This window comes from Lissotriton helveticus, chromosome 3_1 (genome assembly GCF_964261635.1).
Source record: "Lissotriton helveticus chromosome 3_1, aLisHel1.1, whole genome shotgun sequence".
Classification (NCBI taxonomy): Eukaryota; Metazoa; Chordata; class Amphibia; order Caudata; family Salamandridae; genus Lissotriton; species Lissotriton helveticus.
The window spans coordinates 1,857,660,619-1,857,685,462 of record NC_136061.1 but is presented as its reverse complement, the minus strand read 5'-3'; the positions used below and the strand labels follow the sequence as shown (position 1 = coordinate 1,857,685,462).

At 46.0% G+C, this 24,844-nt stretch overlaps 1 protein-coding gene across 1 annotated transcript in view; it reads left to right on the top strand.

Annotated features, from left to right (window-relative positions):
* Positions 1 to 16,942: 16,942 nt before the first annotated feature.
* The window catches only part of EPS8L2 (EPS8 signaling adaptor L2), a 411,521-nt gene continuing 403,619 nt past the window's right edge, over positions 16,943 to 24,844 (top strand). The window contains exon 1 of the mRNA XM_078682812.1: positions 16,943 to 17,531. The gene's annotated coding sequence lies outside the window, so the exon portion shown is untranslated. The remainder of the gene's footprint in view (positions 17,532 to 24,844) is intronic.

Below are 24,844 nucleotides of genomic sequence, written 5' to 3'. Positions count from 1 at the left end.
TTGGATGTATACATGATTCACTGAAGTTGGATGTGGATCTGATGCGAGCTCTCTTATTTGCTGACGACACCATACTGATATCATAAACACCTAAAGGTCCACAATCTTTATTGAATTATTTCAACACGTATTGTAAGAAAAAGGGTCTCGAAATAATTTCCAGCAAAACAAAGTACATGCCAATAAATTCACACAAGTCTTTTTAAAAAGAACCTAGCAGTTAGTGGCCAAAAATTTGAGTATGTACATTATTTTAATTACCTAGGTATAATGTAGGACACAAAACTGTCCTGGAAGCAGCAGCTAGAAAAAAAATAAAATTATCCAACTCCAAAACACGTTTCCAATAATAAAGATGCATGGGAGCAGTATATCGAAGGCAATGACTCCTGCTCTGGAGGTCTTCAAACATAAACTACAAGCAGCTTCATTGTACGGCGCTGAGATTTGGGGACCACATTGCAAAAGGAGTTTTGAATTAGGAGAAAATAAATGTATTAGACGGGTGCTGGGGTTACCAGTGAGAACACCTCTAACTCCCATTCTAATGGACCTAAACTTCAAACATACGGATCAACATGCAGTATTAAGACCTCTATTATTTTGGGTACGGCTCTTGTCAACCCCTGAATTGAACAGCTACAAGGTGGTCTACCGGAGATTTTAGAAATTGACAAGAGTAGGGGTACCCGTGGATAAAACATGTTTCCTTTTGGTTTGAGAAATTGGGCTTGAAGCATTTCTGGGAAGATCCGACACAGTTAACTATGTATAGCAAAAAATTGTTAAAAATCACTTTCTGGACGCACATTCAAAATGATGTGTTACACTGTGCGAGTAACGGCACATTAACAACCAAGGGCCAGATGTAGGTAAATGTCATTTACCTATTCTTAAATACCGAATTTTACCGATTCGGTATTCAATAATCTGTAAATGATATGTAGGAAAAAAAACTGTATTTTTTACCGAATCGGTAAAATTCGGTATCTGACTATCGGAATTTACCGAATCGGTATCTCCCGAATCGGTATTTACCGAATCGGTAATACCAATTCATTCCTATGGGCCTTTCCCATAGGAATGCATTGGAAATACCGAATCGGTAAATACCGAATCGGTAAATACCGAATCGGTAAATACTGAATCGGTAAATTCAGAATCGGGAAGCAAGCAAAAGTGAAACTAATGAAAACAGCCAATCAGGTGCTACCACCCTCCCCCTCCCTACCAGGAAGTGGCTACCCAGGCAGCTGCAACTAATTAGAACGTTCTGGAGAGGCAGTCAGAGCTGAGCAGAGACACAGAGCAGCAGGGAGAGTTTTCTTGAAATTTACCACAAGAAAAATGGCAAGCAGCAGTGAGAGTCAGAAGGCAGAGAGGAAGAGAAAAATTAAGTTCAGCAGCATGGAGCTGCAGGTACTGGTGGAGGAGGTTGTGAGAGTTCACAGGCAACTATTTGGCAGGCACTCCCTCACTGTTCCTGAGTCTGCAAAACGTAAAATGTGGCTGGCAATTGCAGAAAAAGTCAATGCAGTGGGAGTCACAAGCAGAATATTGAGGATTTGAAAAAACGCGTTTATGACATCAGGAGCCTCACCAAAAAGAAGATGTCTGAAATACACAAGCAGGCTGGTGTCACCGGTGGAGGAAGGAACCCTGCGCCCCCCCTGACAGACCTGGAGGAGTTGGTGGCCTCAACCATCGAGGCAGACAGCGTTCTGGGGCTTGGAGATATCGACAGCTCAGCCAGAGCAACAAAAAAGGTAAGACGCAAGCGCAGCATGACACCCCATACCAACCTGCTTCCCTTTACCCTTTGTGCACAAGCCAACCCCAGTCCAGTACTGGCAGCACTATACAGGAGCAATGCATTATGGGAAATGTAGTCAGCCAATGTAAGACCATGTGTAACTGCACAGACATCAGCAAGTCTCTGAAAGTAATGCAGATAAATGAAAGTGAAATGTGTAAAGCATTTATTGTAGTGAATGTGATACAGTATCACCCAGTTGATATACGCTTATTTATACCTAGGGGCAAAATCAGGCAGTCAACCCACAGAGACAGAAGGGACTGCACCAGCGAGGGAGGCGAGTGATGAAGCAGGGCCAAGCCAAGTACAAGCCTCGCAGGAGGAGGGTGACACCACTGGCAGCGCCCATGAAGAAGGCACACTGCAGACCCCAGAGTTGCCGCACTCCCCACACCTTTCACAATCCCCTCCCCTGGTTTTCTCTCCAGAAACCTCCCCAACACTGTTCATGTCCACTCCTGCAACCCCACCAGCCAGGAGGCGTGTTGTGGCCCCACTACCAGCAATGGAGGCAGCAGAGGGCGAGGCTCAAGTCACTGTAGCTGTGAGTCCTGCTGCACTGCAGTCCACCAATGAGCCAGTCACCTCACGCAGAAGGCAACGCAGACCCAGCAGTGCAGGTGGACATGGAGATGGCACTGTGTTCCGTGGGCTGGAGGGGAGCATGGTGCACATACAACGGATGCAGGGGAAATCCATTCAAGCCTGCCATCGCCAATTCCGAGTCCTGAATGAACAAATAGGAGACATGGGGAAGGGCATCAGAGACATTGTTGATTCCAATAAGGAGGTTGGCAAAAACATTGCGGACCTTGCTGCAGGAATGCAGCAGATAAGCAACTCCATCACCCAGCTCTGCTCAAAACTAAACAGCCTGGAACACACAAGGCGCAGGGAGGCCCGTGTCCACAATACGGCCATTAATCGTCTGGCCACTGCCACATCCCAGCTATGCCGTAGGGGCATTAATATGCAGGAGAGCCTGACACAGAACACGGCCGAAGTCACCACGGGCATGGCCAGAATCACTAGTGCACTAGAGGCTATGCTGATTTCACACACTGCACAGGATCCTGCCCTGGATGTGGCAGAGGCAGAAGACAGTAGTAGCCGCAGCAGCATGGCAAGCTCTGTAGTGGAGCCACGTAGGAGTAGCAGGCGCCCAGCTGAGGCTGCAGGGCATGCTGAAAGCAGCGACCAACATCCCAGTTGCTCAGGGAAGCGCGGGCGCAAGTGACATTGCTGGTCATGGGTGACGTAACCCGGGACATACAGTACCCAACTTTAAAATGTTTCATTTGCTGCACTTCCGTGCTTAAATGTTGTGGCAACATTAAATTACGTTGTTCTCATACACTACTGTTGAAAATGGCAATGTATGTGTACATAAGCGGCGTTCATTTGTGTTCACTGTACCTCTTGTCGTACGCAGAATGGATATTGCAAAACACTGACTGTGTTATCCTGCCAGCATAGACCCATACACACATATATACAGCAGCCATTTTAGGTACCATGGTCTCTCTGTTTGCGATCGATCATCAGCGCCCTTCCCTGACCCTGCAAGCTTCCCCCATGCTCCCTGACCGCCCCCGCTCTCACATGCACAAGTCATGAGCCCTCCCCTCCCGCATGACTCTGTCTCTAGGAATCACATCCCGCGCCTGACCAACACCTCCTTTCCTTCCATGAATACCCCTCTTCTGAAAACCCTTTTCTCTACGCTCGATTTTCCACACTGACCCTTTCTTTCATGAATATCTCTCCTTTGATGACCTCTTCCTCTGAACCTAATTGTCCACATGGACCGCTGGTCATCCCTTAGCCTGAGGATACAGTTTATTGCCCACTACTGTATGCACTCGCCTCTCTTGAAAGGAGCCACTATTGATCATGACCACCCCACCCCCTGAGATTCAATCAGGCGCACACATTCCAATAGAATCAGCAGAACACTCAGCTGCGTGACAGCCCCCTCCTATTGTATGGAGGGTAAGGGCCTCTACTGTAGCCACGTGTTGGAATGAGCCGGAACTGGGGAGGTGCCGGGGATGTCATCTTCATACTTCACAATGTCTTTATTGTAATAAAGAGCGTTCACATGTCTTAAACCAGTGTATAAAAGACCAGGCCTCAGAGAGGCTAGTTAGAGCACCTCCCGAAGACACTATGTGTGTATCCAAAATGACAGGCTCTCCTCATGAGAAATAAACCTCTTTCCTTGTCTTCCTGTCTCCAGTGCCCGTCTCTTCATTTGGTAATTATTTACGATGGGAACTAAGAGGCGCCTTGCGCCAACAGCCTGGGCATCCGGTGCGTTATGGGCTGATTGTTCCACAATTGGCGTCCCAACGCGGGGTCCATCAGCGACATACGGTCCGGTAAGAGAGGTCCAGACGATGGGGTGAACATCTAAATGATTGGAGTATACCTGCCTTGAGAGGGCCCTCGTCCGGCTGCCGATTAAATGAACTTCACCGATTCCGAACGGACCTCTCTCAAGTGACCTATTGTCCTGACTGGAATCCCACAGGAATGCTGCGGTAAAAACATGGAGAAAGAGAACGATCGGGTGCTGGAGAACGGAAGGCGAAGAACTGTCCACATGGTCCGGTCCGGGTAAGGTTAAGTAGGACGTCTTCACGTCTAATTGGTAGGATGGCTTTATCCATCTGATTGATTGATTGATTATTGATATTGGAAACGGTATTTAGATACTGGTATTGTTCATTGATTGGTTCATTTAGCCTTGGGTGCTACTTGAAGTATTGGTTCTCTTGGAGACATTCTCTGTCTGCAAACAGCGACAGATAGAAACGTCTGTCTCCCTTTGCAGATAGTGAAGGATAGGTAATGCAGACTTTTGTCCCCATTGTAATCCGTCATGCCTATCTTTTCTCCCCATTGATTGTTTGTTAATCGGTTTTTATCGATTATTGCTTTTTGAGATATTCCCTGTCTACAAACGGGGACGAATAGGAATATTCTGTCTCCCTTTGCAGATAGTGAAAGATAGGTAATGCAGACTTTTGTCCCCATTGTAATCCGTCATACCTATTTTTTCTCTCCATTGATTGATTGTTTGATCGAGCATTGAATTGCTCGAAGTTGGTTCTCTTAAGGATCTTCTCTGCCTACAAACGGGGAAGAATAGGAATATTCTCTCTCCCTTTGCAGATAGTGAAGGGTAGGTAACGCAGGCTTTTGCCCCCAATTGTAACCCGTCGTGCCTATTTCATTCCTCATTGATTGATTGTTTGTCCGAACATTGATTTTTGGAATTGGTTCTCTTTGGAGGTATTCTCTGTTTGCAAATAACATAGAAAAGAAATACTCTGTCTAGTCTTTGCAACTGGGGAAGGGTAGGTAATGCGGACCTTTGTCCCCCGTTGTAATCTGTCATGCCTATCTACTCCCCACTGATTGATAAACCAGTTCCACCCGGACCATTTACTAGAGGTAGGTCATCTGGCCCGACCAGAGAGCACCCCTAGTGAAAAAGGACATATGCAATAATAACGAAGTGATCACTATATCCTGTTAACAGAAATTTTAACACTAAACAAACTAAAAAGAAAGGAATAGGAAAACGAAATCAGTAGGCCACTGATGAAATTTTTATTAAATAACGAATAAGGAAACGATAACAATACTTAATGATAAAACATATGATTGTCCTAGAAACAAGAAACGTTAGAAATAAGCCCGTAATAAGAAAACCTGAAAACGATAAGAGAAGCCAAGCTTGACATTGCGACGGCCACAAGGCAACGAGGCTTCATCGCCCCTCGCTGCTCCAAACATGTCTGTCTCACCGCCTGCCACGCCCAATAACGGCCACCTGGGAAAGATACAAGTCAGCAGACATCCGCCCCATTCTGGAAACTCCCAAAATGCAACAGGCTTGCGGCTACGCCCAGCCGGAAGCAGCACATGTAGGGCGGGTCCCGCTGCCAACCGTCGGCCGGAGATCATCACATGGGGTGGGCCTGAAGAGAGGCCGAGGCCGACGGGATCCGGCCGCGGTGGCTGCTACGACAACCCTGGAGAGTTGCGGGGGGGGGAATGTCCATGTCCTCGACCCCCCCCTCTCTCAGACAGTCTGGACCAGCTTCCCTAAGAGGCCTGGGGGTGGAGAGGCCACTACACGAATAGCCCGAAGGCGGCACCACGCGCCAAGGTCTGTCCCCAGGATGAACCAAGGGACCCGTTCCTGGGGCCGTGACAAAGAGCGTCCGGCCACCACCAACCGGAGGCCCGGCCCGAAAAACGTACTGGGCGCTTCTTCTTTCTTCCATAATGGCTGCTACAACCCTGGGGGGGGGATGTCTTGCACATGCCTCCGACCCCCCCCCCTCGTCCTCATCGCCTGGTCCGGCCATAACAAATGTCAAGCAAGACGCCGTGGGGTGCACCGGGAGGGAGAGGCGGCGCGAACGAGCCTCTCCCACCTCCCCAGGTGGAGGCTCCCCAGCTGCACCCCCAACGCTCCTCACACCCAGCAAAGGGTTCATCCACTGTGGCGATGCTGCGACGCCTCGCCCGGCAGGTTGGAGCCCGTCCGCCCATTTGACCCCGCGATTGCCGGTAGCTGCCGAACTCTCAAAATGGCGGTCTACTTTACAAGAGCGGGCCCAGCATGAAGGAATGGCCCGGTCACTTGTTGACTCCACCATCATAGTTCTCCACGACCTTGAAGATTCTAGAGGAGCCGCGGGAGTCCCCGACCCCCGCAGATACCCCCGATGGGGAATGACTGCCATGATTGCCCACGGAACGATGGAAATGTAGCCGCAGGACGTCGGCGCTCCCATGCTGGCGCCAGCCTCAGTTTGAATGACAAGAATCCTGCAGACTACAGTTCGGATCAGTTCCGGTGAAAACCCAGTATGACCCGGTAGGAAAAATTGTTGCATCCCCTCCCCTTTTTGACTGATGGTTCAGACCACCGATCCTTTCTCTTTTGCCCTCTAACGGAACCTTTTGGAGTACCGAAAGAGACTCTGGGCCAACCACGAGTTAGTGGAGATTTAGACTATGCCTGGATCTGCCTGACTGCACCCAAAATGGCGCCGATGCAAATGAAACTTTCAACTCCTTGTTGTACCCCGATTGTTCAGCCCTGATGTCATGAGATATGTATGCGGGGTTTTGTAACCACATGGATTGATATAGGATGTGTACTGATTATATGTTCGGACAATTAATTGATTCGGGATGTGTACTGTCAGTTCGGGAAATGAATTGATATGGGATGGGTACTGGTTATATGTTCGGACAATGAATTGATATAGGATGGGTACCGATTATGTGTTCAGACAGTGAATTGACATCAGATGGGTACTGATCGAACGTTCGGACAATGAATTGTTGTTAAGTTTGGCGCATCATGATTATTGAAAGTTCGAAGCTCAACACTTAAGACATTCGCTCTCACTGAAGTCTAGACCTGATTTTATTGCACTTGTCGCACTTTTTATTATGAAATAAACGACCACCGACTCCATTAAAGTTTTTCACTAATAAAGTATCCCCACATCTACAGTTCCAGCCTGCTCCGTGGCCGGCCCACGGGGTTGTAGGCCCGTATTTGTGCACCGACATTCTTATTAAAGATTTTTGGAAAAAGCAAACATAGTTGTCACGCGTAGATTGATAAGTTTCGAATAAATGATCACTATTTCCGATATAACTAAAATATAGGTGAAATGACTCAGCTCGATTAGTTAAGGGTTAAAAGGTATAATATATAAGAGATATTGCAGATATGAAGAGTCCAAGTTTTAGTTATGTATTTTTCACACTAATGGTCCACCTGGGCTTGAACGCCCAGTTGGCAAGGACTGCATCCCGTGGAGATAGGCCGAGTATGCGGTAAGTAAAAGCCTTTCTGGGTTTATGCGCGCTAATGTGTCTATCAATGTAGCCCCTGCCCCCTTCTTTTTCCCTCTCTCTGCAGGTCACATCGGAATGTCGATCAATGTATGAAAATGGTGATCTTGCGGACGAAGAGACGGGAAAGAGGGTCTGATTATGGTATCTAACCACGACAAACCCGAATAATGCAACCAAAAATGACGTATAATAATGAATACATTCCTACGTTTAACTAAGTAGGGAAAGTTTAAGGAATATTCCGAGGTAAGGTTTACACAAGTATCCTCCGCCGGGAGGACTAGGAATATTGCCAATATAAAAAAAAAACTACTACCTCCTTTTCGCATCCTCATAGACATGTAACTAAAATCTGCCCCATTGTTCTCCAACTGACACCAACTGTTGTCTCAGCCTGGAAACACATTTGCTAAAATGACTCGAAAATACCGCCGTGAGCATTAGCCCGACCAGGTCAGTTCATGACCAATTGCCAACGGCGTAAGTGTGTACAATCAAAGCCACCAGTAAAGGCAGCCGACGAATAAAAGAGCAGAAAAAGGTAAAAAGAGCTTAGGATGACAAGGATGCACAGCATACAGAAAAGGATAATTTTGGCCAATAACTGTTTTATGTTTTGTCTTGGATTTTTGTGTATAATACATGTACTGTCTTCCCCGTCTGAGTTTGTGTGTACGTGATGTATGGATCTACGTCATCCCTCCGCTTGTGTTTCCGTATTACTTAACCCCTGTTGTTCTATGTTGTGCGCGCACTGAATGATCCATTATTGTACACGTCTCACTCTCTCTCTCTCTCTCTCTCTCCCCCTCTTTTTCTCTCTCCATGTCACACGTGTACTGAATGGACCACTTAGAGTGCGGTCTCTCTCTCTCTCTCTCTCTCTCTCTCTCTCTCTCTCTCTCTCTCTCTCTCTCTCTCTCTCTCTCTCTCTCTCTCTCTCTCTCACTCTCTCTCTCTCTCTAAAGTCCCCCGTTCCCTCCTTCCTTGTATGGTAATGTTGTGCCCCCCCCCGGCACAACACCTAATTGGGTCTCCTCGAACACAAAGGTGTTTGGAAAAATTGACCGGAACTAAACGATTGTGACTCGCCATATTACTACCTCCCCTTTCCTGTAAAGCGATAGAACCCGAGTTGGTAATGAAGGAAAGGATAGGTAAAATGACGGATGTCCCCTAATCTGGCCTTTTATGGGGGGACTATAACGTCAAATGGCCTTCTGTTTTTCGGTTTGCTAAAAATGCAATTCCCAATGCACAAATTACTTCGCTCCTCTGCCCTTGAGTGCGAATGTCCAGAGTACCCCACTTCTCCCGATCGACCCCAGCTCCCTGTCCAAAGCGTCCCCGTTGCCCCCGATTAACCCCAGCTTCATGTCATCTACCCTCGAAAGCGAAATTGATGACCTTGATTAACGGCCACTCCCCAAGAGAGTTTTCTGCTTAATTCAGAGACTCGGTCCATCACCACCCCTTGTTGTTAATTATTTTGTCCACCCTAAGCGTGGAAGGGTATGCTCAGACATGAGTCCCTTGCTCACTGCACCATCAGGATTCAAGCAAGCCGGGCCGAAGAGGCTGAAATGCCAGAAACCGGTCCCCGGTAGCTTGTTTCCTTTCCAGTGTAAGAATTGGCTTTGTAGTTTGGTTTGCCCTGTTCCCATCATGCACTGGGACAGGAACAGACTAATTTGCATACAGCCAGGTTCTGAAACTGGGATGATGCAGTGAGCTAAAAAACGGTGTTGGATCTAGCCCTGATCTCTTGACTGGGTGAGAGTTTTCTGCTTAATTCAGAGACTCTGTCCATCACCACCCCTTGTTGTTAATTATTTTGTCCACCCTAAGCGTGGAAGGGTATGCTCAGACATGAGTCCCTTGCTCACTGCACCATCAGGATTCAAGCAAGCCGGGCCGAAGAGGCTGAAATGCCAGAAACCGGTCCCCGGTAGCTTGTTTCCTTTCCAGTGTAAGAATTGGCTTTGTAGTTTGGTTTGCCCTGTTCCCATCATGCACTGGGACAGGAACAGACTAATTTGCATACAGCCAGGTTCTGAAACTGGGATGATGCAGTGAGCTAAAAAACGGTGTTGGATCTAGCCCTGATCTCTTGACTGGGTGAGAGTTTTCTGCTTAATTCAGAGACTCTGTCCATCACCACCCCTTGTTGTTAATTATTTTGTCCACCCTAAGCGTGGAAGGGTGTGCTCAGACATGAGTCCCTTGCTCACTGCACCATCAGGATTCAAGCAAGCCGGGCCGAAGAGGCTGAAATGCCAGAAACCGGTCCCCGGTAGCTTGTTTCCTTTCCAGTGTAAGAATTGGCTTTGTAGTTTGGTTTGCCCTGTTCCCATCATGCACTGGGACAGGAACAGACTAATTTGCATACAGCCAGGTTCTGAACTGGGATGATGCAGTGAGCTAAAAAACGGTGTTGGATCTAGCCCTGATCTCTTGACTGGGTGAGAGTTTTCTGCTTAATTCAGAGACTCTGTCCATCACCACCCCTTGTTGTTAATTATTTTGTCCACCCTAAGCGTGGAAGGGTATGCTCAGACATGAGTCCCTTGCTCACTGCACCATCAGGATTCAAGCAAGCCGGGCCGAAGAGGCTGAAATGCCAGAAACCGGTCCCCGGTAGCTTGTTTCCTTTCCAGTGTAAGAATTGGCTTTGTAGTTTGGTTTGCCCTGTTCCCATCATGCACTGGGACAGGAACAGACTAATTTGCATACAGCCAGGTTCTGAAACTGGGATGATGCAGTGAGCTAAAAAACGGTGTTGGATCTAGCCCTGATCTCTTGACTGGGTGAGAGTTTTCTGCTTAATTCAGAGACTCTGTCCATCACCACCCCTTGTTGTTAATTATTTTGTCCACCCTAAGCGTGGAAGGGTATGCTCAGACATGAGTCCCTTGCTCACTGCACCATCAGAATTCAAGCAAGCCGGGCCAAAGAGGCTGAAATGCCAGAAACCGGTCCCCGGTAGCTTGTTTCCTTTCCAGTGTAAGAATTGGCTTTGTAGTTTGGTTTGCCCTGTTCCCATCATGCACTGGGACAGGAACAGACTAATTTGCATACAGCCAGGTTCTGAAACTGGGATGATGCAGTGAGCTAAAAAACGGTGTTGGATCTAGCCCTGATCTCTTGACTGGGTGAGAGTTTTCTGCTTAATTCAGAGACTCTGTCCATCACCACCCCTTGTTGTTAATTATTTTGTCCACCCTAAGCGTGGAAGGGTATGCTCAGACATGAGTCCCTTGCTCACTGCACCATCAGGATTCAAGCAAGCCGGGCCGAAGAGGCTGAAATGCCAGAAACCGGTCCCCGGTAGCTTGTTTCCTTTCCAGTGTAAGAATTGGCTTTGCAGTTTGGTTTGCCCTGTTCCCATCATGCACTGGGACAGGAACAGACTAATTTGCATACAGCCAGGTTCTGAAACTGGGATGATGCAGTGAGCTAAAAAACGGTGTTGGATCTAGCCCTGATCTCTTGACTGGGTGAGAGTTTTCTGCTTAATTCAGAGACTCTGTCCATCACCACCCCTTGTTGTTAATTATTTTGTCCACCCTAAGCGTGGAAGGGTATGCTCAGACATGAGTCCCTTGCTCACTGCACCATCAGGATTCAAGCAAGCCGGGCCGAAGAGGCTGAAATGCCAGAAACCGGTCCCCGGTAGCTTGTTTCCTTTCCAGTGTAAGAATTGGCTTTGTAGTTTGGTTTGCCCTGTTCCCATCATGCACTGGGACAGGAACAGACTAATTTGCATACAGCCAGGTTCTGAAACTGGGATGATGCAGTGAGCTAAAAAACGGTGTTGGATCTAGCCCTGATCTCTTGACTGGGTGAGAGTTTTCTGCTTAATTCAGAGACTCTGTCCATCACCACCCCTTGTTGTTAATTACTCCCCAAGAAAAGCATGTTTAACATCTGTCCCCCTTCCCCTTCTTCATGACGATAACGCCCCTGCTTGCAAGAGTTAGCCAACTCCGAAGGGAAATGTAAGATTGTCAGTATTTGGGTTAAAAAAGAAAAAGGGCGAGTCTCTACATAAGGACTCGATTTTGAGTTTGATATAATACACCATGTATAAAAGTCTAATTTCTCTCACCATACGTCGCGAATGAACGCCAAACAGGTTTATGAATTCCATAGCAATGCACTCCTACAGACTCCATAAGTGACGACTTCTGACCGTGACCAATGAACTTATCCCCCACCTACATAGGATTGGGGACGGAATTGAGATGTATAAATGTCTTCTCCTGCCAGTTTTTCTAAAACTTGTTTTCTACCCATTCAAAGATACAATCACCGAAGGAGAGGAGCTGGACGTGACGCACAGCCTGGCCACAGATCATGAAGCACATGTGACCACAACCAAAGGTGGAGCCGCAGAGCAACGGGACGCGGGACGAGGCACAACTCTTAAACTCGGCAGATGAAGGAATGAAGGGCTGCCTTGAAGCCCTCGACTTGCTGACCCACTCGTGCCTGAAGTCCCCGCCCCCTTTTGAGTCCGACTGATGGGCCTGCCTGCTCGTTGTCCTTTGATCCCTTGGTCCCTTGGTGTGTTCGAAGATCTGGCCCCACTCCGCCCTCTCCTCCCTCGATTGTTCAACAAACTCTTTCATATGAGCTTTGACTATAGAATTAGGTTTTGCCACGGAAGAAGAGAGACACGCAGGTGCCCAGCATGAGGCACCCCTAAGAAGATCAGTTAGGAAACAGGACTGTGATCTAACAGCAGAGGACTGATCGCACCCTGCAACGCGTAAGGATGAATCCGAGCTGGACTTATAGCTCCACCGCCGGTGCTCAAAAGCGGCAACGAAAAGAAAATGGACTACCAGAGTCTACCAGTTGTGGCTCGCCGTTGAAAAAGACACTTTCACTAAGACCCCCCCCTTCCTGAACTTTTCTACCCACCCCTTGACTAGTTGTTTGCATCGAACTGAATTCCCCCCTCAATTTTTATTGCTTTCAAAAATGTTTCATCGGTCACCCATGTATCTAGCTTTCCAAAGTACTGATAAGACCCGAAGGTATCAGATTACTCTTAATTAATGTCACCGGAGAAAAAGTCTGAACTTGATTCTATACCGACTAAATATTATGCCGATCTCTAGGCCTGTATGAAGAACCCAACAAATGTAAATTAACATGTATTGCATTCTGCCTATCGCATCGACTAGGTAGAAATTGAACTTGCTTATGTAAAAAAGCGGCGACTGTTGAAAATGGCAATGTATGTGTACATAAGCGGCGTTCATTTGTGTTCACTGTACCTCTTGTCGTACGCAGAATGGATATTGCAAAACACTGACTGTGTTATCCTGCCAGCATAGACCCATACACACATATATACAGCAGCCATTTTAGGTACCATGGTCTCTCTGTTTGCGATCGATCATCAGCGCCCTTCCCTGACCCTGCAAGCTTCCCCCATGCTCCCTGACCGCCCCCGCTCTCACATGCACAAGTCATGAGCCCTCCCCTCCCGCATGACTCTGTCTCTAGGAATCACACCCCGCGCCTGACCAACACCTCCTTTCCTTCCATGAATACCCCTCTTCTGATAAACCCTTTTCTCTACGCTCGATTTTCCACACTGACCCTTTCTTTCATGAATATCTCTCCTTTGATTACCTCTTCCTCTGAACCTAATTGTCCACATGGACCGCTGGTCATCCCTTAGCCTGAGGATACAGTTTATTGCCCACTACTGTATGCACTCGCCTCTCTTGAAAGGAGCCACTATTGATCATGACCACCCCACCCCCTGAGATTCAATCAGGCGCACACATTCCAATAGAATCAGCAGAACACTCAGCTGCGTGACAGCCCCCTCCTATTGTATGGAGGGTAAGGGCCTCTACTGTAGCCACGTGTTGGAATGAGCCGGAACTGGGGGGGAGCCGGGGATGTCATCTTCATACTTCACAATGTCTTTTTTGTAATAAAGAGCGTTCACATGTCTTAAACCAGTGTATAAAAGACCAGGCCTCAGAGAGGCTAGTTAGAGCACCTCCCGAAGACACTATGTGAGTGTCCGAAATGACAGGCTCTCCTCATGAGAAATAAACCTCTTTCCTTGTCTTCCTGTCTCCAGTGCCCGTCTCTTCATTTGGTAATTATTTACGATGGGAACTAAGAGGCGCCTTGCGCCAACAGCCTGGGCATCCGGTGCGTTATGGGCTGATTGTTCCACACTACCTGTCTGTGTCTCATTACTTACTCAGAAATAGTTGCGTGTAATCTCCTCACGTCTGTATCTGCCATCACTTGGTGTTGACACTCCAGCAGGTTGTGTTTCAGGCACAGCAATGTCGTAGTCATGATCCTCGTAGTCAGACAACTCCACCTCAGTACCCTTCTTTACAGCAAGGTTGTGCAACATGGCACAGGCAGCAATTATCTTACAGCAGGTGATGGGGGTATACTGCCTTGCACCTCCACTCTTGTGCAAGCATCTGAATCTGCTTTTCCAGATACCAAAGGTCCGTTCGATGACATTCCGTGTGCTTTTGTGGGCCCGGTTATATCTCCTTTGGCTGGGTGTTGAGGGGTTGAGGTAGGGGGTGAGTATAAATGAGCGGAGGGCATATGCACTGTCTCCTAAAAGGAAAAGGGAATACATTACTCACATGCATACATGTACTTCTTACTGCAATAGGTATTATGGGGGTCAGACACTGTGTCTTACCTAGGAGGTATCCTTCACCAAATTCCCCTGCAGTCGGCCGTGCATAGATGCCGCAGTTTTGAAAAATATAGGAGTCATGGGTACTCCCAGGGAATTTTGCCACAATGTCAGTGATGGCGCACTTTGCATTGCAAATCACCTGCACATTGAGGGTGTGGGTGGACTTCCTATTCCTGTAGATATATTCTGTGGCAGTAGGGGGACAAATGGGAATGTGCGAGCCATCTATGCAGCCAATTATATTGGGACATCGAGCCATCTGGTAAAAGTCAGATTTTGTTTCAACCAGTTCAGCATGGGTAGCAGGAAAAGATATGTAATGCTCCATCCTCTGTAACATGGCATCAAGGAATTTGTGGAAAAACCTTGACAGGCTGCTCTGGGTCACCCCACCTACCGCAGCAACCACGCTCTGGTAGCTCCCAGGCGCAAGCAGGTGGAGGCTGCACAGCACCTGCACATGGGGTGGAATAGCATGTGCCCTTGGGGTAGTGTGCTGCAACAGTGGTTGGAGGTCCCTGATGAGCTCCAAGATGGTGTCTGGGGCCAACCTGTACCTCTGCAGTATCTCTGCCTCTGTGAGCATGAACAAGGTGACCCTCTGCCTGTAGACCTGCTCCTCTCTCTGCCATTCCCTCTCTCCTTCCTCCTGTAGCCGTAGCCGTCTTCCAATGACATGAAATGCCGCCATTGTGCAGACAGAATTGCATTTTGGGTCCATTTTTGTAGGCTGAACCTGGTTACCACCTGATTTCAATCCATGGTAAATACCGACTCTTAAATACCGAATTTCAAGCTAATTCGGTATTTCAGAACTTACCTACATCTCAATCTTCAATTTTACCACTTCTTATTTACCGATTCGGTAATTTACCGATTCAGTAACTTTACCGAATCGGTAAATTTACCGATTCACAAACCGTTGCGATTCGGTAAATTTACTGATTCGGTATATATTCCGATTCGGTATTTTACCGATTCAGTAACTTTACCGATTCGGTAAATTTACCGAATCGGACGATTTTGGGTCTCCTACATCCCGATTGCTCAATACCGGTCGGTAACGGCCGAAAATACCGATTTTCGGCTGTTACCGACCGGTAAAGGGCTACCTACATCTGGCCCCAAGTTCCTAGCCAGTTTTGAATCCTTTATGGATGAGAAATATCCACCACTGGCTAAGACCGTGTATATGAAGTTCAGGTATGGCGTGTTAAATATTAATGCAAACACATCAATTTCGACAGTAAATAGTGATAGAAATAGTAAAGAATCTTGCGAGCTGTGTCAAAATGCACCAAAGGAGAACGAATTACATGTTTTATTCTTCTGCCCTGCATATGGCAAACCGAGGAGTAAATAGATCAAACCCATTTGCCATAACTTGAATATTAGCGTTTGTACAGAGACGGGTAGAATATTGAAAAAGGATACATCTCAAAAAATCGTTTTCAGTGTCAGTATGTTTTTATTAAATGTAAGTCTTGTAAGAACAAAAATTGGATTAAGATTATAATTATGTACATGCACTTTAAGTTCCAAATGTAAAAATCTAAACCACTAACTCACTCTTCTACTTTAAAATATTTGTATTGGCGTGCCTATGTAGGAACAATATTGAATTTTATAAAACCACGTACAAGTCTAGATTAAGAATAAGAAATAATGACTTCTGTACAAGGTGTATTTTTTTTTTTACTTTTATGTCTAGGTTTTAAAGTATGTAAATGTTTATAATAATATTTTTTTGTATGGAAAATACACTAACAATTTGGATTTTTAGCCCCAAGTGTGATGCTGAGCCAGTGTATTTAGAATCTTATATGCATTGTATAAATGTATGTGCGTGTTGTTGATGTATCTTTTATGGTTTTGTCTTGAATCGAAATAAAGAATAATTGATTGATTGAGTTACTTTTTATGTAAGCAGTCATATCAATTCTCTTATAACGACTAGAATCATTTAGATGACACTAGGCTTCTGTAAAAAGCATGTGCCTTCACCATAAATCTGTATCACCTGCTCTATCAGCATTCCTCGCAACAAAATCCTTGTTGTTAGACAGTTTTAAAATAAGCTTACTGATCTCTCCTTCTCTTTTCTTTTTACGTGTAGACACTCTGTCATGCTCCTTAATGCTCTTAAGATCGCCAGTCACAGCCTCAGAGAATAAAGTAATTCACCTGTTGCCGAGATCAGCCTGTCTCTTGTAAATTACAGTCTCCATCTTGGTGAGATAGCTGAATGGGCAAAGATCATATTACAGGAGGGCGGTGGGAGAAAGATCAGTGTAGCAGCGGGAAAAACGATCCAGAGAAACCTAGAATCTCGTAGGGCTGGCTCGGTCATTCATATTTCCTGGGTTGATGAGTTCTATATTGTTGGTTGCTCGTTAATAATACCATTCGTTCTGTAGCAGAGAAACTCGAGTCTGCTGCATATATTCAATGTATAAATGGCTTAAGTCCAATACGTAATAGCACTGTAAAAGTTGATGTTTATAGCGCTATGACAGCCAGCACAGGATGAGTTAAAATCTTGTCAGTACAATGCGCCTTTGTAAAGAGGTGGAAAAGAGGCGCTGACCGGGAACAACCCCGCCGAGGAGTCCAAGAAGCAGCACGTGCTTCTTTGGGTCCGATACAAAGGGTGACGACCACAGGCAGCAAGGCCAGCCCTCGCCTCGCTGCCGTGGGACCCGTGACGCTCCTCGGTGCCGACCCGGCTGGCGAGGCTCGCCTCATTATACAGTAACCTGTTGCTCTGGCTCCAGCCCCGCCCCCTGGCCTCCGCTCTGCCTTTTCTCCCCCAGGCTCCTCTCCTGCGCACCAGTGCAGGAGGACGGCTGTGCACCTGTTGTCACTCCCTCCCTCTCCCTGACCGAAGGGCCAGGGCGCCGCAGCTTGGCATCGCAGCATCCATCCGCCAGGAGGAGGTGTGCTGACCTCAGACCGGCACTTGTATCCCGGGCACTAGGATCTCAGACACTGCTCCCCGCCGAGGATCGATTGGTGGGAGCGTCCTGGAGGTTAGGCTGGAATGACCGCGGGAGTTTTAACCGGAAAGGACATCTAAAACAGGAGAGCGAGACGGCCAGGACACGCTTCGCTGAACCGGTAAGTTCACTGTGGTGCCTGTCTTTCTGCATTTTCCAAACCTGGCACTCATGGGGTGAGATGGAGGGACCTCGCGGCGCCTCGGTTTATACTCGTAGACAGCAGCGAATGGCCAGGGAGGAAGTGTGCGCGAAATCTAGAAAATGTGTATCTAGTCTCTCCATCGAGTGAACAGGCAGTGAAAAAGAGAAGCGCGATCGAAAACAAGAGGGGAAAAAATCAGACTGGACAGCTTCTGTGTTGTTTGTGAAATTAAATGTGTGGGGGCGGGGTTTGAGAAAGCCAATTGTCTGTGATGATTTGTTTAATAGAGAGAGCAAGGAGGCAGTTGGGTTTAGAGAAAGACGAATAACGAAAGATAAAAAACGGAGAGTTAACGATCTAAAGACATTTTGAAGAAAGAAAGCAAGAGATAAAGTATGATGCAAGCTTTTAGGAAGTAAGAACGAGAGCGAAAAGAAATACAGCCTGACAGTTGTCATAAGTGGCAGTAAAGTGCATAGACAGGAGACAATAAATCACTGTGTGTGTGTGTGTGTGTGTGTGCATCGAGAGAGGGAGGGTGAAAGAACACCCTGTGTGCTTTGATTGAACATTGCCCCTGCTGAAATAACACTGTTGGTAAAAGGTCAGTTTCACCTGGTTGTCCGCTGAGGGGAAGGCTTGGGCTGGCCTGTTTCGAGGTGGCAGATTCTTGGCAGGAGAACATTCCTGGCGTGGGGGAAAATCATTAACGCCTTCATGTTGTAGATGCTTGTAGAATGTGTGTTTACAATCTGTGTGTTGACGCTCAGTGGCCGCCTCTCATCGGTTTCCAGAGTAAACCCAGACCTAGCCACTGACCCGGTGTGCGGCTGCTGGGGACGTATGCTGTTGCACAGGAGGTGTGCGGTTGCAGGGGAGGTGTGCGGTTGCACAGGAGGTGTGCTGTGCTGTCCCCAGGCCCGGAGAGTGGCTGCAGGTCATGCGGGTTTCCAGCCGCGGCCTGCAGGCCCACCGACTGGCCTCTGTAATCTAGGTTCATGTCTGTACCCCCAGCTACCAGTCATCAGTATTTATTGTCAACGCTTATGGCGCATGTGCGTCAAAGCGTGGTCTGTGGTGCTTTGCCACACTTTTCTGCACTCCTGGCTTTACGCATTCATTGACGCAGTTGGTTTGGCACCCCACGCCTCGAGTGACAACAGTCTTGACCTCTTAGCCAACTGGACTCAAATAGGTCACAGGCAGCCGCCATCTTTTGGAGCTCACTATGCTAGCAGCCTTCATGGTTTTGAGCATTAAGTCGCCATCCACAGTGGCCCTGATGCCGTCTATTCCATGACACATGACCAGAATCAGAGAAGCAATCTTTACAACTATGACGGGTTGAAAGAAATGCAATTTGCATGCAGTATTTGCAGACTCCTAACAAGATTGTGGAAAGTGGCACTATAATTCACAGACGCAAAACACACCACACAGGATTGACTGAAATGTCCCACGTGACATGGGGCATCTTCAGAGCTATCAAATGGCTCGGAAGTGGGGGCGACTAACTCTAAATAAATTCAAGATCTCCCCCACCCGCTCCAAGTGAAGCTGCGAAATACTTTATCCTAACACCAGTACTCTAGTCGTTTATACTTTTGATGACTTAATTGTAACGAATGCTAATGTAGCGTTGCAGTACAGCATAAAAGGTACAGAAACAAGGAGCAGCAAGGACAGAATTATTTGCATCTAGCGCAGAAAGTAACCTGGATCACCTCTAAGCGCTTGGTCGACAGTTGGGAATAGATAACATTGGAGGTGTAATTGTCCCTTGTAGTCAGGAATGAGGTGGGGGTGATGGGGCAGGCTGGGAGAACAGGTAAACCAGTTTTAATGCAGTCTTGCAAACCAAGGGCGTGCATGGAAACTGTCTGCGTTTACTCTGGCAACAACTCGAGAACAACTCTGAAATCATCGTGACACCCAAGGGAGTGGTTCACCCTCACTTCCTGATGGAATTTATTCGTGCAAGTCGAACACAGTTCGTCTTTTGTAAATGTTCATGTTACTTTTCCCCCCCTCACGATTGCCTTTACATCACCTTAACTGTTTTGCTGTTTCGTACACGCGGCAGCTCTCCCGTTGGCACGCTTTGGAATCGGTGGTTCAGTGCAGGCATGTTTGCCTGCACTGAACCTTTGCCTCTGGGTTACCAATCCATATGTAATGCAGCCTTCTCTCACTTTGTCCACAGCTGCTGAGTTGATGAGTCTGTGTGAGGTAAGTTACTGGCCTCAAGCCAAAGCCCCGAAGGTGGCTCTTCACTCCATAGAAAATGACCCATCGTTTCCTAGGGGAGAGGATGTGGCCTAAGGGCTAGGGCGGTTGACCACGAAGCTGGGGATCGAGTCTCGGCAGGGACGCTCACAATCCTGTGATTCTGTGCAAATCACGTAATCTCCCCGTGCCTAACAAAAAAATGAATGTGCCCATTTGCAACAGGTGCCCATGTAAAGGACCCTGTAACTTCAGGTCTAGTTTGTGAAATATAAAACAAAAAAAGAGGCAGTGTTTGGTAATCTCAGTTGAGAAGCCCAGGAAATGAATGGGCATTGTGTCTGAACTGTCTGCTCATCTCAGCTTGCAGGTTGTTTGCGCTCTGGTTGACATTAAACATAACCTTGAACTACCCGCATTGCTGAGCCAATCATTCACAAATGTTGGGGATCTGTGCTGTGTAAGAAAACCGACCCAGTAAGCATGAATGGTGAGTGACACAAGCAGAGGCAGACGTAGTAAGCGTTGTCATGTTGAAAGGGGCAGACAGGAATTCGCCTTTTGTCTGTGCTTAGTGCAGCACAAGGACAAGCCAAACCGCCCGAACCAGCACATGACAAGATACACCTGGTGCTGACACGAATCAGACAGGAGGTATGTGGTGGCGGAAGTCTCACCTACCAGCTGGGTTGGATTGGGATCAAAAATAGGCCCGGGCGCCCTGAAAAAAAACGTGGCCCACATTTGCGAATTGCGCCTTTTCTCAAAATGTTGCTTTAATGTTTTAAGTATTCTAAAAAGAAGGAGGGGGTTTCTGTAAAAGAGGGATGTTTTCTTAGCTTCACTGAGATAAAAAAAAAATGCAAATGTTGCCAGGGCTCTTTGTGCACGGATTAGTTTACAATGGTGAAGCACACCTGAATATAAGTGATGCCCCTCCTGCTCAATCTGAATACATTAATGGGTAAAAGGGAGGTAATAGAGGCCCATCTGCCTCCGGAAAGGCCACTCAGGACCCCACTGAGCGGTTGAAGGCATCTGAACTGCGCAGACAGCCTAAATCAGCCACCATTGTACAAGTGCCTGCCTTACCAACCCGACATTGCCTACCAGGACCTCTTTGTCCCAGTTTCGAGGCAAGGCATCCCTCAGCTCTGACCCAGGAAGTGAAATGGTCCATTGCGTAAAATGGAGTGTACTGGCTAAGCTTGTCATCTCGCCTTCTCTTCTGACGAGCCATGTAACGCTTGGCAGCTCGCATTAACATACACAGCCTCTCCCACTGCCCTTTTCAAACACTTGAAAAAAGTCATTCATTTTGTACCTCAAGCACTCTATATACAAATTACCAATTTTAGCTGCACATTCCCAGGTGCCTGAATCTGAAATTGGGCTTAAGAGGTTTTTGTGTCTGATTTCAAATCTCAAGCCAGCCGGTAATTTCAATCAGATCAATTGATTTTCCTGGTTTAAATTTCACCAGATAATGCCTGGCAAAAGTTGTTTAAGCTAGAATGGCATGAGTTCTGAATTTTGCAGCGAGGAATGAGGGCATACATGCAGTTTCACCCTATTGAAACCTAAGTTACAGGAAACCGCAAATACCACAACTGCCGAACAATGCTTTGCCTTTGCAATGTGGGTGGAACAACCAACGTGTATGAACTACACATTTCATTTACACAAGTCATTACAACGACATGCGTTATCTAACACAGCGTTGGAATTTAAAGTCCAACACCTTCCCTACTGTTGCAGGGACTGGAGTTGGGATAGTAAATTATACTATTCCAAAGTCCAGCCCCCCACTAAGGCAAGTCGTTGTAAAGACTTACATTGTAAATGGAATGTGTGGTTCAGATGCATTCATTGTTTTGTCTGTGTTGTTAAGAAACATATGGTAAAGGAAAGCATGGCTGTGTCGTACAACCCTAAATTACACCCCAATATCAATCAATTAATCATGCCAGAGTGCAGTATGATTACTCAGTTTGATGTTTATTCATTTTAGCATCCTTTATGGAATGCGAAGATTGGCTTGGCCAATCAGAAGGCTTTGACTGATGGGGTGAATTACAGGCTTTCTTTCAAAATATATTATTTTGATTGTATCACGGAATTTCGAAGGCAGAATATTGAAGGGGCAGAATATTGTTACAAGAATATCGAGAAGCAAAATATTGAAGAGGTAAGTATACAAATGGGGGTGAGGATTTACAGTTCTTAATTCCACATATACGTACCATGAAGATATATATATCAATAAGGTATGTATATGTGGAGTTACATATAGAAAATATATGCAAACTTGCCTGTCAATATTTTGTCCCTTGATAATATTGTCACAATATTCTGTCCCATGGATATTCTGCCTGCGATATTCACGACCCATTATTTTTACATGACTTAATTTACTTTCCCATTTATCAAGGGTTTGTAGTCCTAAATTCAAGATACAAAAAATGAATTGAATCAGGTTCAGTTGATTTGGTGTAATATACGCAGCATGTTACTGACTCTAGATGATATCGGTTTGAACATCTAAGGCCCATACACAAAGGGAAATCTCTCATAAATGTTCGTTTAAACATAAGGTTGCAACCAAATGTAGCAAGGAGATATCTCCAGTAGTGAATCACACTTAAGGGCTGGTTAGTGGGCTTTCTATGCAAGTTTGGCAACATCCGAAAACATCTTAGTTTGTGGGGATTCTCAAACTTGTCGCAGGCCGCTATCAGCCCTGGAAATGGGCAGAGATTTACTCACATCAAGGTCTGGAGTAACTCACCTTCCAGAATGGAAAGGAGAACGGATCACCCGAGACATGCTGGTGGCGTAGTTCAATGGCTTTCCCCAAGAAGCAAACTGTTTTCCCTACAGAGAAAAAAATTGCATTTGATCAAGAGTCTTCATTCTCCCTGGACTGAGATACCCTATATGGAAAACTGTACAGGTCTTGGGAATACATGACTTTCCAGAAGTATGTCTGGAAAATTGCAGCTAGTGAATCCCATACTTTTAAATTTTCTGTTCATGAATAAGGCCGATATCGTAAATATAAAGAGGGTTTCAGAGCAAAGCAACACTTTTTGCATGGGTGCTCAGCAAACTCCTTACAAGACAACAAAATGTTCATCAACATAGGGGCTGATGTTTGACAAGGAACTCTTTTCCTTTGACCGTTAGAGTTATCTACAACTATATAGAAGAGCAATAGGGTCGCCTTTCACCCCATCATTTGCAAATTTGTGCAGTGGTTATTGAGATTAGACTCTAGCAATGTCCCCATTGCTGTTCCAATATTCCTTTTAAAATAAGCACATGGCTCAGATACATTGATGATTTATTTATTTATTATTTAGAAAGGGTGTGAATCATCCATGCTGGTGCAATTGAAATACCAGTAAGGTAATCTGAATATCATGAACACCAGTATCAGGGATTTCTCATTATACTAGCTAAAAAGCAAAGAGAGGCACATAAAAAAGTGCATATAATATGCAACCAATGACGAATCTTTCAGAGTCTTCAATGTGGAGGATTCTTCTTTATTAATTCCACAGGATGAGGGATGCACACAGCCTCAGCCAACGCGTTTCACGCCAACGGGCTTCCTCAGGGCTAAATACAGGACAAATTGCGCAATAGACCGTGGACTGGTATCCGGTCTTCTATCTTCTGCTTGATACTTTAAATTATTTTTGATCTTTAGACAGAAGTCCAAGTCTTGGGAAAATTAATACTCCAATGGACAACAATAGCTGTCTTTAGAAGAGCTCGAGAAGCACAACAGTATACATCGAGCTCAGGCTGTCATCGCCTGGCAAAGTATACACAGTTGGAATGACGTGTAATCTAACCCTTCTTCTTATACCTCCAATTCGAGATTAGATTGAGTCGAAAGCAGGCTGATCACGGAAATAACTTGAAAACCAATTGCAGCAACTAGTGAATTTCATGGGTCCGGTGCACATCCACTGAATCTGAAATGGCATATCTTCTCTGAGGACCTACTGCAGGGCAAGCAGAATTGCCTGGTTGGTCATGACTTCAAAATAGTTAGTTGGCCTTGGTTATTTGAAACAATTGTTAATAATGGCTTTTATCAGGATGCGAGCAAATCAGGACTATCCCTTAAATAGCATGCTTCTGTCCCTCTATAGTTCATAACTTTTAACTGGAACAGATTGTTAAGAGACACTATTTGGTGTTGACTATAGATCCAGCGTTCACAGATTTACTGAAATAATGGCAATACAGTTGTTGGCGAATCGTGGGGCTGTCATAACTTGAAACATCATTGGTCAGACCATTAAAAGTAAAATAGAGTGAATGCTGAGCAAAACATGTTTTACACTTGCAAGCGCTACCACATCTCTCTGTGTAGTAAGCCTGGAATATGATTTTACGGGGTTAGTGAACCAGTGTACAACTGATTGCACAAGCTCTTTCTTGGGGACTGTAGTTCATGCACTGAATCGCAGTTACAATCTCCTCCATATACCATCAGAAAACTAAAGAAACAAATCCAAGAACTCATTTAGACAATCCATAACACAAAAGTAACTAGTAACTGAGCATTATAAAACACAACACGTGAATGATCCAAAGAATTTCACCTTTTGTGGTTCACAACTAATCGCAATGCATAGACACACAGTCCATCAGGAGAAAACCTTGAGGTTGATGGAACTGACCTTAATCGTAACATTGTGCTCTGCGTTTGTTGTGACCCAAGGGAAACAGTGCATCTCTTCCTGGCACAATAATCACGCCATGCCAAATGCTACACTCCGTAAGATCAACATGGGATAATTTTGGGTAGAGCATCATAAACTTTATGGCTCCACCTACAAATATTACATTTGTGATGTAAGTTATTTTAAGCACATGGGGTTGTAAGTATGAGGTTTGGCACTACAGAACAATCAGCCCATTAGCTTTTAATACCCTTTATGTTAATAAGGTAACTATATAAGAAGTTGCTTACATACTGGTAACCCTTCTTAGACATGATTTGGTGCTCTGAGATATGTGTCTTAATGTAGCAATCAAATGGATTA